Source organism: Natrix helvetica, assembly GCF_964273705.1.
Source record: "Natrix helvetica genome assembly, chromosome: 5".
NCBI lineage: Eukaryota > Metazoa > Chordata > Lepidosauria > Squamata > Natricidae > Natrix > Natrix helvetica.
Window position 1 is genome coordinate 94,603,207 of NC_138551.1, and position 15,563 is coordinate 94,618,769.

General features: G+C 43.9%; 1 protein-coding gene across 3 annotated transcripts in view; it reads right to left on the reverse strand.

Annotated features, from left to right (window-relative positions):
* The window catches only part of RASGEF1A (RasGEF domain family member 1A), a 119,737-nt gene that overhangs the window by 59,701 nt on the left and 44,473 nt on the right, over positions 1-15,563 (reverse strand). The gene's annotated exons all lie outside the window — the stretch shown is intronic.

Genomic DNA, 15,563 nt, shown 5'->3' on the forward strand with positions numbered 1-15,563 from the left:
AAAGGAGAGAAAGCAACATGAAGGACTTGGAAGCACTATGAACGTCCCAGAACTTTGAGGTCCTGTTGGGGATCTTAAAAGAAACTTATAGTAAATAAAACGTATATTTGATTATAACAGCAGCTAGGATTGTATTTCAACAAAACCAGAAAAGCAAAGAGATTCCTACAGAGGAGAATGTGATTAGGAAAATATTAGAATGTGCAGAAATGAATAGATTGACACTTGCAATTAAAAAGAAAGAACAAACTGATCATTGTATTATATGGAAACCGTTTTATTGATGGTTAGAGAATAAATATAAGAATTAGAAGTAAAAGTAGTTGTGTCAAATATAGAAAATGTATTAATGGAGTTAGCATAATTAATAGCGTTAAATAAATTAAGAAGAAGATTGTTTTAGTAATAGACATGTAAGGTATTGGTATTAAGCTAGGAATAGATTAAACAGTGAATATGATTGTAAACTTTAAATGTTATCGCACAAAATGTTTGTACCTAGACAGCACACTGTTTAATGGAAGATGGATTGTTTATATTGAAATAAAATAAAAACCTTATTAAAAAATGTTTGGCTTATTTCTTTGGAAGCAATGGACTGATGCATGACTAAGGGCATAGAAGAAAACTGTACACTCCTCCTGCAAGTTATCATCGCGGAAAGTATTGTGAGATTATACATATGGAAGGCTGAGTCTCAAAAGCCTTTGCTTGTGATTTGATAACAGAATAACAGAGTTGGAAGGGACCTTGGAGGTCTTCTAGTTCAACCCCCTGACGAGGCAGGAAACCCTACACCACTTCAGACAAACAGTTATCTATCAAGGGCATGATTAAGGGCAGGCTCCTAGCACATAGCAATGGTCCTTAGACTTATATACCACTTCATGGTGCTTTACAGCACTTAAGCTTAAAAGTTGGTGATGGCGCAGTGGTTGGAATGCAGTATTGCAGGCTAACTCACTGCTCACTCCAGGAGTTCAATCCTGACTGGCTCAAGGTTGACTCAGCCTTCCATCCTTCCGAGGTCAGTAAAATGAGGACCCAGATTGTTGGGGGGCAAAATGCTGACTCTGTAAACCACTTAGAAGAGGGCTGTGAAGCACTACGAAGCAGCATATAAGTCTAATTGCTATTGATTCAGGCTTCCATCCTTCCGAGGTCGATAAAATGAGGACCCAGATTGTTAGGGGCAATAGGCTGGCTATGTAAACTGCTTAGAGAGGTCTGTAAAAGCACTGAGAAGCGGTATATAAGTCTAACAGCTATTATTATATTGCCCCCAACAATCTGGGTCGTCATTTTGCCCACTTCGGAAGGCAGTCAAACTTGAGCCAGTCAGAATCAAACTACTGGGAGTTGGCAGAATTAGCCTGCAATCCTGCATTCTAATCACTATGGCTCTTATGGTGTTATTTGGTTGGCAGGATAAGATTTGTCTCACAATTGAAGGGTGAAAAAAAGCACAGACTTAAGCAGAAAGAAAACAGTTGCAAATCAACAACCCTAACATGGTACATTTTATCTGTTCTCATCAAGACATTTGTTCATGCACACAGGTACCTTCTTTTCATTTCGTTATGATAGGACATATTAATTAAAATCGTTCATAAGTCTAAACCTATTTTTTAAAAGCTCCCACATGAGTTAAAAACTGATAAAATACAATTTAAGAGTCGGAAAGAGCAGAATGGCTTGAAATCAATATGCATGGAAACTTTTTAAGAGTGAGTATAATGGGAGAGATAATTTCAAGGACCTTTACTTCCCAGGCCTTGCTTGGTTAACTTACAGAAATAACTGAATAACAGAGCTGGAAGGGACCTTGGAGGTCTTCTAGTCCAACCCCCTGATCAAGTAGGAGACCGTATACCATTGAAAACACATTATCCTAGTTTGACATGGAAGAAGATGCTATTTTGCTAGTAAGAAAGATAGAACATAGAATAATAGAGGTGGAAGGGACCTTGGAGGTCTTCTAGTCCAACCCCCTGATCAAGCAGAAGACCCTGTACCATTTCAGACAAATAGGTACCCAGTGTCTTTTTGAAAGCCTCCAGTGATGGAGCACCCATCCCTGTTCAAAGGCAACCAGGTTTGGATGTTCAAAGGTGACCACTTTGGAATGTCTCTTTGGTATGTCAGTTTTGTTTCACTGGTTTGAGACCTGGTGATCATCTTTCCTCAAGAGTTTAATGCTTCAATGCAGTGGTGAAAAAAGTAAAGTTCTACATTTAGGTAAGAAAAAGAAAATGCACAGGTACAGTATAGGTGGTACCTGGCTCGATAATAGGAGCTGTGAGAGGGATCTTGGAGTCCTAGTGGACAACCATTTAAATATGAGCCAGCCGTGTACAGCAGCTGCCAAAAAAGCCAACACAGTTCTAGGCTGCATCAACAGAGGGATAGAATCAAGATCACATGAAGTGTTAATACCACTTTATAATGCCTTGGTAAGGCCACACTTGGAATACGGCATTCAGTTTTGGTTGCCACGATGTAGAAAAGATGTGGAAACTCTAGAAAGAGTGCAGAGAAGAGCAACAAAGATGATTAGGGGACTGGAGGCTCAAACATATGAAGAACGGTTGCAGGAACTGGGTATGTCTAGTTTAATGAAAAGAAGGACTAGGGGAGACATGATAGCAGTGTTTTGATGTCTCAGGGGTTGCCACAAAGAAGAGGGAGTCAAGCTATTCTCCAAAGCACCTGAGGCAGGGGTGGGTTCCTACTGGCGTTAGTATTAGTTTGATTCATGTACTCTTTGCGTGCGCTGCATGCACAATTCACTTAAATTGTTCTGCGCATGTGTGAAGAACGTGAAAAAGTACTAAAAAGTATGCCACCAACAGCAGCAGTGACCGGGGAACCGGTTCGGGTGCGTGGCCAGCCTGACTTGCTGCTGGCTCTGCGACCAAGGCCAAATAACCAATACTGGTTCGCCTGAACTGGTGTGAACTGGTAGAATCCCACCTCTGACCTGAGGGTAGGACAAGAAGCAATGGATGGAAACTAATCAGGGAGAGAAGAAACTTAGAACTAAGGAGAAATTTCCTGACAGTGAGAAACTGCGATGCTCTCCACATGGGGCTGCCCTTGAAGAGCACCCAGAGGCTTCAGCTGGTCCAGAATGCGGCCGCGCGGGTTGTCATGGGGGTACCTAGGTGCTCCCATGTTACACCCCTTTTAGGCGGCCTGCACTGGTTGCCGGTTGTTTTCCGGGTGCGATTCATGGTATTAATTATGACCTTTAAAGCACTCCATGGCTTAGGCCCAGGGTACCTGCGAGACCACCTACTGCCACCAGTAGCCTCCCACCGTCCAGTACGATCCCACAGAGTTGGCCTCCTCAGGGTGCCGTCGGCCAGACAGTGTCGGCTGGTGACTCCTAGGGGGAGAGCCTTCTCTGTGGGAGCGCCTTCCCTCTGGAATGAACTGCCCCCGGAGCTTCTCATAATCTCTGACCTCCGGTCCTTCTGATGCGCCCTAAAAAGTTGGCTTTTCCAGCAAGCCGGCCTGGCCTGTTAATTTTAACTCATTTTTTAAATGTATTGTTTCATAAATTCGATTTGTTTTTTTTTTGGATATATATTTATTTTCTTTTTAACTTTTGGGTATGTGTGTTTTTTAATGATGTACGCCGCCCTGAGTCCTTTGGGAGAAGGGCGGCATATAAATCCAATAAAAACAAACAAACAAACAAGACAGTGAGAACAATTAATCAGTGGAACAACTTGCCTCCAGAAGTTGTAAATGCTCCAACACTGGACGTTTTAAAGAAGATGTTGGATAACCGTTTGTCTGAAGTGGTGTAGGGTTTCCTGCCTAAGAAAGGGGTTGGACTAGAAGACCTCCAAGGTCCCTTCCAACTCTGTTATTCTGTTCTAATAGATACCAGAGAGATTAATATTGTAATAGTTATGATCTACTCTAGAAAGGATCAAAGGGTAACTGCCACCTCTGGCCCACTGCGTTACAAAGAGCAGCATTTTGAGGGCCGCTAGGTGCCAGCTTCATTGCCAAAGCTAATTTAGAAGAAAGTAGCTACTATTATTCCCCCCCCCCCCCCCCATCCCCAACATGCAAGAACACATAACGATTCCTCTAAATGGATCAGGAGCCAGCGAGATGCAACCAAGACATAATCCTGAAATAATAACTTTTGGTTCAGACTGCCCTGCGTGTTTCTGCTTGTTCATGTACAATCGCACACCCACACTGCTGAACCAACAGCAGAGGCTTGTTGTCTCCCCCTCCCCCCTGCTATGGTTCCCCATAACTCATTGGTTCCATCTGGTGGTCACCCAGATTTTTGCAACTCGGGTCTGTTGGTCCTATTCTTTTCCCCAAGTGTCTCACTCCACTGTGCAACAACTATACGTATCGGCATTGTCGAGGCGAGAAATAAAGCAAGCTGCCATGGCTTGTTAAGAGAAACTGATTGTTACTACTAGATGCAGATGTCAAAGCAATTGAAGTCAAGCCCTCCTCCACATGGTTTCTCAATAGCTCGTGTTTACTTTTCTGAGTTTTCAAGGTTACTAAGCCATACGTTAGGGAGGCGCTAAGGGAACATATCAGAAGCTGCTCTGGTAAAATCAGCTTCCTTCCTTTGTTCCAGAACAATTCTTCCATTCTCCACGCATATGGGTAGTTCTCGACTTACGACAGTTCATTTAATAAGCATTCAAAGTTACAATCGGACCGGGAAAAGCGACTGTGTGACCGTTTTTCAGGGTTATGAACTTTGCAGCATCTCCATGGCCATGTGATCGAAACTCAGATGCTTGGCAACTGATTCGTATTAATGACGGTCGCAGTGTCAGGGGTTCAAGTGATCCTCCTCCTGCGACCATCTGACAAGCCAAGTCGATGGAGAAACCAGATTTGCTTCGCAGTCGGGTGACTAACTTATCAACTATGGTGATTCACTTAGCAACGCTGGCGAGAAAGGTCGTAAAATGGGGGCAAAACTGACTTAACCAATGTCTCACTTAGCAACAGAAAATTTGGGCTGCCTTGCTGTCATAAGTTGAAGGATACCTGTGCTTTATCGTTTTTTTTTCAAGTTTATCATTGCCAGAACTTGAATAATTGAACCTTAGAACTAAAGACGTAAATTCTGATTTTCAGTTACTATACAGTTCCTTGTCTTTATACAGGTAGTCCTGACTTAAAACATTCATTTAGTGACCGAGGTTACAAAGGCAATGAAAACAAAGTGACTTATGAACGTTTTTCACCCTTATGACCATTGGGATGCGAGCAACATTTGTACGCTTGGCAACGGACTCCTATTTATGACAGTTGCAGTGACAACTGATTCATATTTATGACCATTGCAGGGGTTATGTGATCCCTTTTGTGACCGTCTGACAAGCGAAGGCGATGGAGAATTCATTTAACAACCGTGTTATTAGCTTAACGGCCGTGGCGATTCACTTAACAACTGTGGCAAGAAAGGTGTCAAAAAAAAGGGCAAAATTCACTTAATCACTGTCTCGTTTAGCAACAGAAATGCTGGGCTCAGGTGTCATAAGTTGAAGACTATCTGCGTTGCCTGGCTCTAGCCTCCTCCTCTCTTCCTCTGGATTTCCTTTCTGGAGTCAGGCTGATTCGTGTTCTAGATCATTGCTACTAAGTTACACATATACCTAACATCTTTTCTATCAAGCTTGCTTAACAGATAGATCCCATGCAGCCATCTGAGCCACAGACGAGAAGTGGTTTGACACTTCTGGAAAACTTTTATCAACTTCCCCGTCTAGCTCACAGCCCTGGGATATTCTCTTCTGTCCAAGTCTTAACCAGGTTTGACCAGCTCAGCATTTAAAGCTGAACCAGGGGACGTTACCTAGCCGAATTTAATTTCCTAAGTCCACCAAAGAACATAGACTGTACCTCATCATGATAGACACAAACACTTCACTTCCCACACACACCCAGGCCAGCTTTCAGAAGTTGTCAGTGCTCCATCACTGGAAGTGCTTAAGAAAAGACCGGACAGCCAATCGTCTGGAATGGTATAGAGCCGAAGACCAGCCAGCTGGTCTTCAGGTCTCTGTTGCACATGCATGAGAGGTGCATGCAAGGGACGCACACTTGCATGTACGGGGGCAGGGAGCATGCACGGGAGCTCTCACATTGCATTTTGGGGCCTAGCATGCACCCATTTTGGTTTCCAAGTTGGTGCAGAAGGCAGGTCCAAAACGCATGTGTGGGGGGGTGGGGCAAATGCTGGGGTCACATGAGCGGGGGGGAAGCACGCGGGGTGTGTGTGTCATGCACACATTGCATTATGGGTGAGGATGCGCACACACGCTGTCGGGCACGCAAGCACACACTTTTAGCACACAACGACAAAAAGATTAGCCATCACTAACATAGGGTCTCTTGCTTAGGCAGGAGGTTGGACTAGAAGACCTCCAAGGCCCCTTCTGACTCTTATTCTTAGCGGCATTCTGTTATCTATTACAACTACTCCTATGGAAACTTCCCAATCACTTCATTGCTTGAATCCACCGTTTCCTAAACCCGCTTCTTCTGCGTAGCTGTCCTTATTATTACATTTCTCTTTTATAGCCGGCAGTAGGGGAAAAAACGTTCTGATATTTTAGCAGTTTAGGCAGTCCCTGTTGGAGACTTTTACAGCAACCTTTTATTAAGCCAATTTGGATAAGCCTCAGTCTTTGTAGGCAACCATTTCTATTCTCCTCTGGGCCTCTTTTTAATTGTTAGAATTTACGTTTCTTGCAACTGCAGCTCCTACAGGCTGTTTTTAAATATTTTGCTCGATTATCTCGCACCTGCCCAGATAGATGGGAAACTCTAGCATTGAGTCACTGATCAAGGACGCTAAAGAAGACACACCCTGGTGAGAATTTTAGTAGGGAGTCTATCCTGGAAATATAGGCTATAGGAGAAATTGGAAGGTCAGAAGAAAACAGTGCCAGAATGTTTTCATATAATCTTAAGAAAACAGAACAGAAGTGTCCTTATAAATCACCAGGGGTTAAACTCAACTCCGAGATGGGTTTAATTTATTTTAGCTCTGCACCATATGAAATGTCTCCTGTGATGGCAGCAGATACCAATCATGGTGTCAGCCATAATTTCTTGGAAAACAAAGCAGATAAAACTTCTCTTTCTCTTTCTTTCTTTCTTTCTTTCTTTCTTTCTTTCTTTCTTTCTTTCTTTCTTTCTTTCTTTCTCTCTCTCTCTCTCTCTCTCTTCCTTTCCCTTCCCTTTTCTTTTCTTTCTTTCTTTCTTTCTTTCTTTCTTTCTTTCTTTCTTTCTTTCTTTCTTTCTTTCTTTCTTTCTTTCTTTCTCTCTCTCTCTCCTTTCTCTCTCCCTTCCCTTCCCCTTTCTTTCTTTCTTTCTTTCTTTCTTTCTTTCTTTCTTTCTTTCTTTCTTTCTTTCTCCCTCCCTCCCTTCCTCCCTCCCTCCCTCTCTCTCTCTCTCTTTCCTTTCCTTTCATAGTCTGTATTCACTTATGGAGAAGGAGAAAAAAAAAGGCAAACTCAAAGCAGAAATACTAAATGTCCAATGTGAAATGAGTACCCAAAATAAAACACACGCTGGAGATACTTTGCTGTGTAAAGCAGTAATTCCAAGCTTCTCTTCCCTTTTAAGGCAGCTTCTTCCAAAATCCCTGTTAATATTTATCTAAGGATTTGAGAATTTGTCTCTGTACACTCAACCCTCAGTGCTGATGTGAAGAGATGACATTTTTTTAAAAAAGGAAAGAAACAGTTAAACAGTTTTTCAACTGTTTCTCCTCAAAACGGTTAAAAATAGATCTTGTACATCTTGTCCAACAAATTCTGCATGGCTATTTACAAATTAGGACAAGAAATGTTCCTAATAGTAAACAGGAGCATTCTTCCTGCAGTTCAGTCCAAAGTTTGCCATTCAAATGTTTGGGGGTGAGTCACGAGAAGTGGAATTTGAAGACAGAATGTACGGCCGCTAAATAAAATCTAATTGAGGAATGAGACGGGATGATTGTATGCCAAAGTGCTTCTGTGGTAATTTTCAGTGGCATTTCATAAATTTAGTCACAAGGCATTGTTTGGGGAAGGCAGGATAGTTTGGGAAGTGGGAGTCGGCTGGAAGATGGCTTGATTTTGCTTGGGAGTTTCACTTTGTCCCTTCCAGGTATAGGAATGAGATTTCTGGCGGGCTGCTAAGGTATATTACAGACAATTAATCTGGATGTGTATTATACATTTTGGAATGGAGGAAAACCTTCCATCTCTGTTCTGGTAGAGATGACACGCATGTGAAGCTGTGTTCAGGGTTGAAATGAGGGTTCTTGGTGCTGTCTGAGCTAGGAGGAGGAGGAGGAGGAGGAGGAGGAGGAGGAGGAGGAGGAGGAGGAGGAGGAGGAGGAGGAGGAGGAGGAGGAAGAGGAGGAAGAGAACTGTGAGGTCCTTACTACTCTCTGAGCTTGCTTGACATTTCTGTAGCCAACTAGGTAACATCATCAGTTTTAGCACCTGATGATGTTGCCTAGTTTAGCACCTGATGATGTTGCCTAGTTTAGCACCTGATGATGTTCATTACCCAGCTAGGTATCATCATCAATACTAGAAGGGAGTGGAGTTTGCAGGAAGGAGGAGAAGGAGGAGGTGGAGGAGGAGGACTGTGAGGTCCTTAGTGCTCTCTGAGCTTGCTTGACATTTCTGTAGCCAACTAGGTAACATCATCAGTTTTAGCACCTGATGATGTTGCCTAGTTTAGCACCTGATGATGTTGCCTAGTTTAGCACCTGATGATGTTCATTACCCAGCTAGGTATCATCATCAATACTAGAAGGGAGTGGAGTTTGCAGGAAGGAGGAGAAGGAGGAGGTGGAGGAGGAGGACTGTGAGGTCCTTAGTGCTCTCTGAGCTTGCTTGACATTTCATTACCCAACTAAGTAACATCACAGTACTCTCCTCTACTCACAATAGACTCCCCTATGCCACCAGGCCTGAAATTTTGGGCTTGGTCAATGTGGAATTGCGTCGCCTGGGGTTCGATCTAAGCATAGTACACAAAATTGCCTGCTACTTTCAACGCCTTTCAATGACTTCCTCAGCTTCAACCCCAATAATACATGGGCAAACAATTGATACATACTCAACATAAACCGCTTCAAACATGAGTGCTTAATTTAAAATACGACTTCAGCAACAGAGGGGTCAACGCCTGGAATGCTCTATCTGACTCTGTTGTTACATCCTCAAACTCCTGTAACTTCAACCTTCGACTGTCTACCATGGACCTCACCACATTCTTAAGAGGTCCATAAAGGGGGCGTGCATAAGCGCACCAGCGTGTCTTCTGTCCCTGTCCTACTGTCCCCATTTATCTGTACTTACTTCCTTTGTTCATGTTTGTGTTCATACCTATACTTGTTATCTTGTACATGTTTGACAAATAAATACATAAATAATTAAATCATCAGTGTTAGAAGGGAGTGGGGTTTTCATGGAGGAGGAGCAGGACTGTGAGGTCCTTAGTGCTCTCTGAGCTTGCTTGACATTTCATCACTCAACTAGGTTACATCATCAGCTTTAGCACCTGATGATGTTACCTAGTTTGGTAATAAAACATCTTCAAGAAAACAACCAAGTTCAGAGAGCACCAAGGACCCTTTAACATAGCAGCATGTGAAGGTGGACAATGCAGAAAGGAGCCCTTTTATCGACCCTGATCTTGCTGCACAGTTTCACAAAAGTGTCATCCGTCTTCAATTATATGATAGCCGTCTCCCAGTAGAGGAGGGGCTGTCACAGAGAAGAGGTGACTGACTTCTTCTCCAAAGGATCCAAGAGCAGGACTAGAAGTAATGGGTGGAAGAGCCTTAAAGAGAGAGCCAAGCTCGAACTAAGGAGAAATTTTCTGACAGTGAGAACAAATAATCAATGGAACAGCTTCCTTCCTGGAATTGTGGGTGCTCCATCACAGGAGATTTTTCAAGAAGAGACTGGGCAGCCATTTCACTGGGATAGTTTAGGGTCTCCTGCTTGAGCAAGGACTGGACTAGAAGACCTCGAAGCAGGAGTGAAATCCAGCAGGTTCTGGAGAACCCGTAGTGGAAATTTTGAGTAACTCAGAAAACTGGTAAATGCCACCTCTGGCAGGCCCCAGAGTGGGGTGGGAATGGAGATTTTGCAGTATCCTTCCCCTGTCACGCCCACCAGGCCACACCACACCCACCAATCCACGCCCACAGAACTGGTAGTAAAAAAAATTGAATTTCATCACTGCCTCCAGTTGGTCCCTTCCAATTCTATTCTGATTCCGAAATACGGCTTTTTAAAACCAGAGGCAATTCTCATTCACCCAAAGCGACAAAAACATGCTATATGGAACTCAACAAATGTAGCAATACCTGAATATCATTCAAAGTAGAATACCGCGTGTAACTGAAATCACAGAATTACACCAATGGAAAAGGAAGTCAAGCTTAACATTTGCAACCCTGATCAAACCAAGTATCTGAAGAAAGTGTCTTAACGTGGACAACCCCTACAGGGTGAGCTGTTTGATCATGAATACATCTGTCCATGTTGAGCATAGCATTTCCTGATTTCAGTCATCATTATTTCTCAGCAGGCCCAGATAGAATTGCAGTATCAGTTTACCACATCAATGTTCAGAGCTGAATTCTTGAGCAGGGGGGTTGGGCTAGACTAGAAGACCTCCGAGGTCCCTTCCAGCCCTATGATTCTACGTTCTTCTACTCTCATATGCCTTTCTCCACTCCATTTCCCCATTGATTCTTGACTTTCTGGGCCCCTGGAATGGGCTGTTTTTAATCGGGCAGAGAATTCTGATCCCTCCTGCCCACGATATATGGACTCTCCTCTGAAAATGTTCATTTTGCTTTGAGCTTGTTGACGTTTTCCAGTTTCTGTCAAACCCTTGCACGCTTGACAGCGGCAAGGTTCTCACTACCCATGGCATCATCCTCTGACAAAGAGGAACCTTTAAGAGGCTCTAAGCTCTGACAGCTCAGAGCAACACCTCTTCTATAGAAGAGGCTGATGTCGGACAGACCACACAGGAAGAGCTCTTCCTTAAACAGCCATTAAGTTTCCCAGAAGCAAAATTACCTGGCTGGCTATGATTGAAAAGAGAAGGCAAAATGGATCTTGGTTCTGCTCCAGCAGGTATTTATCGAGATAGCAATAAGCCCTTAGACTTAAATACCTCTTCATAGGGCTTCACAGCCCACTCTAAACAGTTTGCAGAGTCAGCCTATTGACCCCAACTATCTGGCTCCTCATTTTACTAACCTCGGAAGGATGGAAGGCTGAGTCAATAGTAATAGCCCTTAGACCTATATACCACTTCATAGGGCTTTACAGCCCTCTCTAAGCGGTTTACAGAATCAGCCTATTGACCCCAACAATCTGAGTCCTCATTTTACCGAACTCAGAAGGATGGAAGGCCGAGTCAACCTTGAGCCTGGTGAGATTTGAACTGCCGAATTGCAGGCAGCCGTCAAACAACAGAAGTAGCCTGCAGTAGTGCATTCTAACCACTGCGCCACCATGGCTCTTAAGATATGCCATAAACCGTCCAAGGAATTTAAATAATTTCATTGATGCAGCCATGCCATATTTTGGCAGTGGGGATGTATATTTATTCAATTTCCATAGGCCCATTTCACTCTCACGCGATTCTATACAGCTCTACAGGAAAAGTGAGCTATTGCTCGGGATTTTTTTAAAAGAAAAATTCCCAGTCCATGTTACAGATCTGGGATTCCCTTGGTTGGTCCTCATCCAAGGGCTGATAGGTTTTTTGTTTTAGCCCAGATAAAACCACCACTTGCTTCAGGTAACACTGATATCTAAGAAGGGTCATTGCAATATTCTGAAAGTAGAACAGAGAACACTAGGGTTGCAAGGGACTTTGGAGGTCTTCTAGTCCAACCCTCTGCTCAAGTAGGAGACCCTATACCATTCTGGGCAAATGGATGTCCAATCTCTTCTTAAAAACCTCCAGTATTGGGGCACCCACAACTTCTGGAGACAAGCCGTTCCACAGGTTTATTGTTCTCAGCATCAGGAAATTTCTCCTTAATTCTAGGTTGGCTCGTATCTTTTATAAGTTTCCATGTGTTACTTCTTTTCCTGATTTCAGGTGTTTTGAAGAATAGGTTGACCCACCCCTCTTCTTTGTGACAGTCCTTCAAGTACTGGAAGACTGCTATCAAGTCACCCCAAATCTTAGTCTTCATTAGACTAGACATGCTAGTTCCCTCAATTCGTTCATCGTAGAATCTCACTCATGCAAGAAGAGTTGAACAAGAGGTCATGTAAGATCCCCCCCCCCCTTTCTTCAAAAGAAAGTGAGAGACAAAGTGGAGGTAGGATGTTGGGTTGACACCAAAGGTACCTTCAGCCACTGAGCGGCTCAGGACCAGGCAATCTTTCTCAGCCTAGCCTACTTTACAGGATTGTAGTTGTGAGTAAAATCGGAGAAACCATGAGCTCCTCAAGGAAAGCAAGAACATGCGTTTAGGTTTAGCCAACATATAAATAACAAATGTAGGGCCAGAGAAGAGCAAACTCCTAACCTGCCACCCTGTAGACACACAAAGGAGATACACAAACCTCTCTACTGCAGTGTTGGCAAACCTTTTTGGCACTGAGTGGCAAAGCACTGCAAACCAGAAGAGGGGATATTGGATGCATATACGCGTGCCACGAAGCTGTGCTTCTGGTTTCCAGTCCATGCATGTGCACCAGCCACCAGGTCTTGTGGTTTCTGGCCAGCTTGTGTTGGTGCATGCGGGAGCGCTGGAAACCAGAGGAGCAGCATCCCACGGATGTCTATGCATTGGCTTCCTGGTCTTCCAGTTTCCAGCGTGTGCGCCGGCCAGCTGGTTTTCACACACACATTGCATGCCAGAAACTATAAGGACAGGTGGCCGGTGCGCATGCACGGACCAGAAACCGGAAGCATAGCTTCGTGGCACGGGCATGTGTACCGGGTATCTCCTCTTCTGGTTTGCGGCACTCCGTAGCGTGCATGCACTCCCCTTTCACTACTCAGTGCTGAAAAGATTCTCAGGCACACGCTGGAACCCAGAAGAGCAACAGGCGACAGCTCATGTGCCCAGAGAGATGGCTCTGTGTGCCACTTCTGGCACGCGTGGCATAGGTTCACCACCACTTCTCTAAACTATTAAGAAGAACACTTGCATAATTCCCATCCTAATGTTGATGCATTTAATCTTAAACCTTGTTGCTTTTCTGCAAATGTTACAGAAACCCAAATATTTCTGAAACGACACTCTACAAACTATCTTGTCAACATCCCAGGATCATTCTTAACCCTCTCCGTATTCTGTGGGAAGGAGGAAGGGCCGATTCTTGTGTTGTTTAATTTTTTGATTTAATCCTTTGAATTTTAATTGCTTTGTATGATTTTTTTTTAATAAAAGACTTTTTAAATTACACTGTAAGCTGCCCAGAGTTGCTGTTATCAGTGAGATGAGGGACATAAAAATGGAATAAATGAAGGACTCTGCTTGGCAACTTTGAACGAGCTAGATTAGTTTGCTTCCTAGTGCACAGGTTCAACGTTCGTGGTCTCCCTTCCACATAGGATGTCAAAAGGAAAAAGAGAGGTGTTTTTAACTGCCATCCGTTGTTTAATATCTGGGAACCGTCCAGGGCTTTCTTTGACGTCGTCTCCTGGGATGAAACTAGCACACGTTGCTCAGCACCTGTGACAACTCCTAAGTGTCGTTTACCAGCCAGTGTGCCAACGTGTGTCCCCGTGACTAGGAAACAGCCATCTGTGGTTTCTTCTGAACATATTCTCATAGGCAGGAATCTAGCTGATTATCAACCCTCTCCATTTTCAGTGCAAAGTAAACCTCGGGGACAATGTCTGATTAGATGGGTCTGGCAATGCAGTCTTCCAACAAGTAAGGGGCTGCCACACAAAGAAGAGGGGGTCAACCTACTCTCCACAGCACCAGAAGGCTGAGCAAGAAGCAACAGATGGAAACTTAAGCAAGGAAAGAAGCAACCTAGAAATAAGGAGAAATTTCCTAACGGTGAGAACAATCGACCAGCGGAATGGCTTGCCTTCAAAAGTTATGGGTGCCCCATCATTGGAGGCATTTAAGAAGAGACTGGACAGCCACTTGTCTGGAATGGTATAGGGCTTCCTGCTTTTGAGTTTTGAGTTTTATTAAATTTATATACCGCCCCCCATTCCCCGCAGGGACTCGGGGCGGTGTACAGACAGTACAAATAAAACAACAAAGCAAGAACAACAATACATTAGACAACCGACATAAACATATGGTCTGTGACATACCCAAACTCATTTCAAGTTAAAAACAGTCTAAAACCAAATTAAAACCCCAAAATTTACAATATTAAAAAGCCATCCAGGAAGGGCAGTAATAGATTGTACTTAAGATTCCGATTAGGCTAGGCCTTCTAGCCGGAACAGGTGGGTCTTGAGTTTCTTACGGAAGGAGCTTGAGCAGAGGGTTGGACTAGAATACCTCCAAGGTCCCTTCCAACTCTGTTTTGCTGTTGATTTGAACATGGCAATTGTTTTGAAATGTCCATTCTCTCAATTCACTGGCACAGCTTTTGAATTCCTTTCGAGCCATGGGCATGAGTCGGTGGCTTCAAACGTTACCAGAAAAGTGAGCTGCGCCTTTCATTTTTCTAAGGTAAAGGTTCCCTTTGCACCTATGCGCTAGTCGTTCCCGACTCTAGAGGGAGATGCTCATCTCTGTTTTAAAGCCGAAGAGCCAGCGCTGTCCAAAGACGTCTCCATAGTCATGTGGCCGGCATGACTCAACGCCGAGGATGCATGGAACACTGTTACCTTCCCACCAAAGGTGGTCCCTATTTTTCTACTTGCATTTTTTATGTGCTTTTGAACTGCTAGGTTGGCAGAAGCTGGGGCAAGTAACGGGAGCTCACTCCATTATGCGGCACTAGGGATTTGAACTGTTGAACTGCCGACCTTTCGATTGACAAGCTCAGCGTGTTAGCCACTGAGCCACCACATCCCCTCCATTTTCATTTTTCTACGTCTGGGTTAAATGAACCAAGACCTCACTGCCCCGAGGAGCTTGCAATCGTTCCCCACATTTGGGAGAGGCAACCTTTAAGAGAGAAAAGTTGAGAACAGTAGACAGTAGAACAGTCTGGCTCCTTTTCACTGGCCGATTCACTACAGCGAGGGGCAAATATTGCCTTGTGATCTCTCTACAAACTAAGCAGCAAATGTTGGAAAAGTGCCCAAAAGAACAACATCCATCTGCAGTTGTAGGCAAGTTATTTTTCAGGAAGCAGAGCAAAATGCACACAAAACACAGCCTCCAGTTACACGTTAGCGAGCGTTTGGCATGCTAAGAATCTTTGAGTCAAAAAATAATAATGTTTGCACACCTTCTCGTATGGAGGCTAAAAAGTCCCTGCACTTGTTATGTCCGCCTTTGCTGTCAAACAGGGACCCAGGAATGCAGCTGCTGCAAGCTTTCCTATTTCTAAATAAAATCCTTCAAAGGCGTGTATTTTCACTGC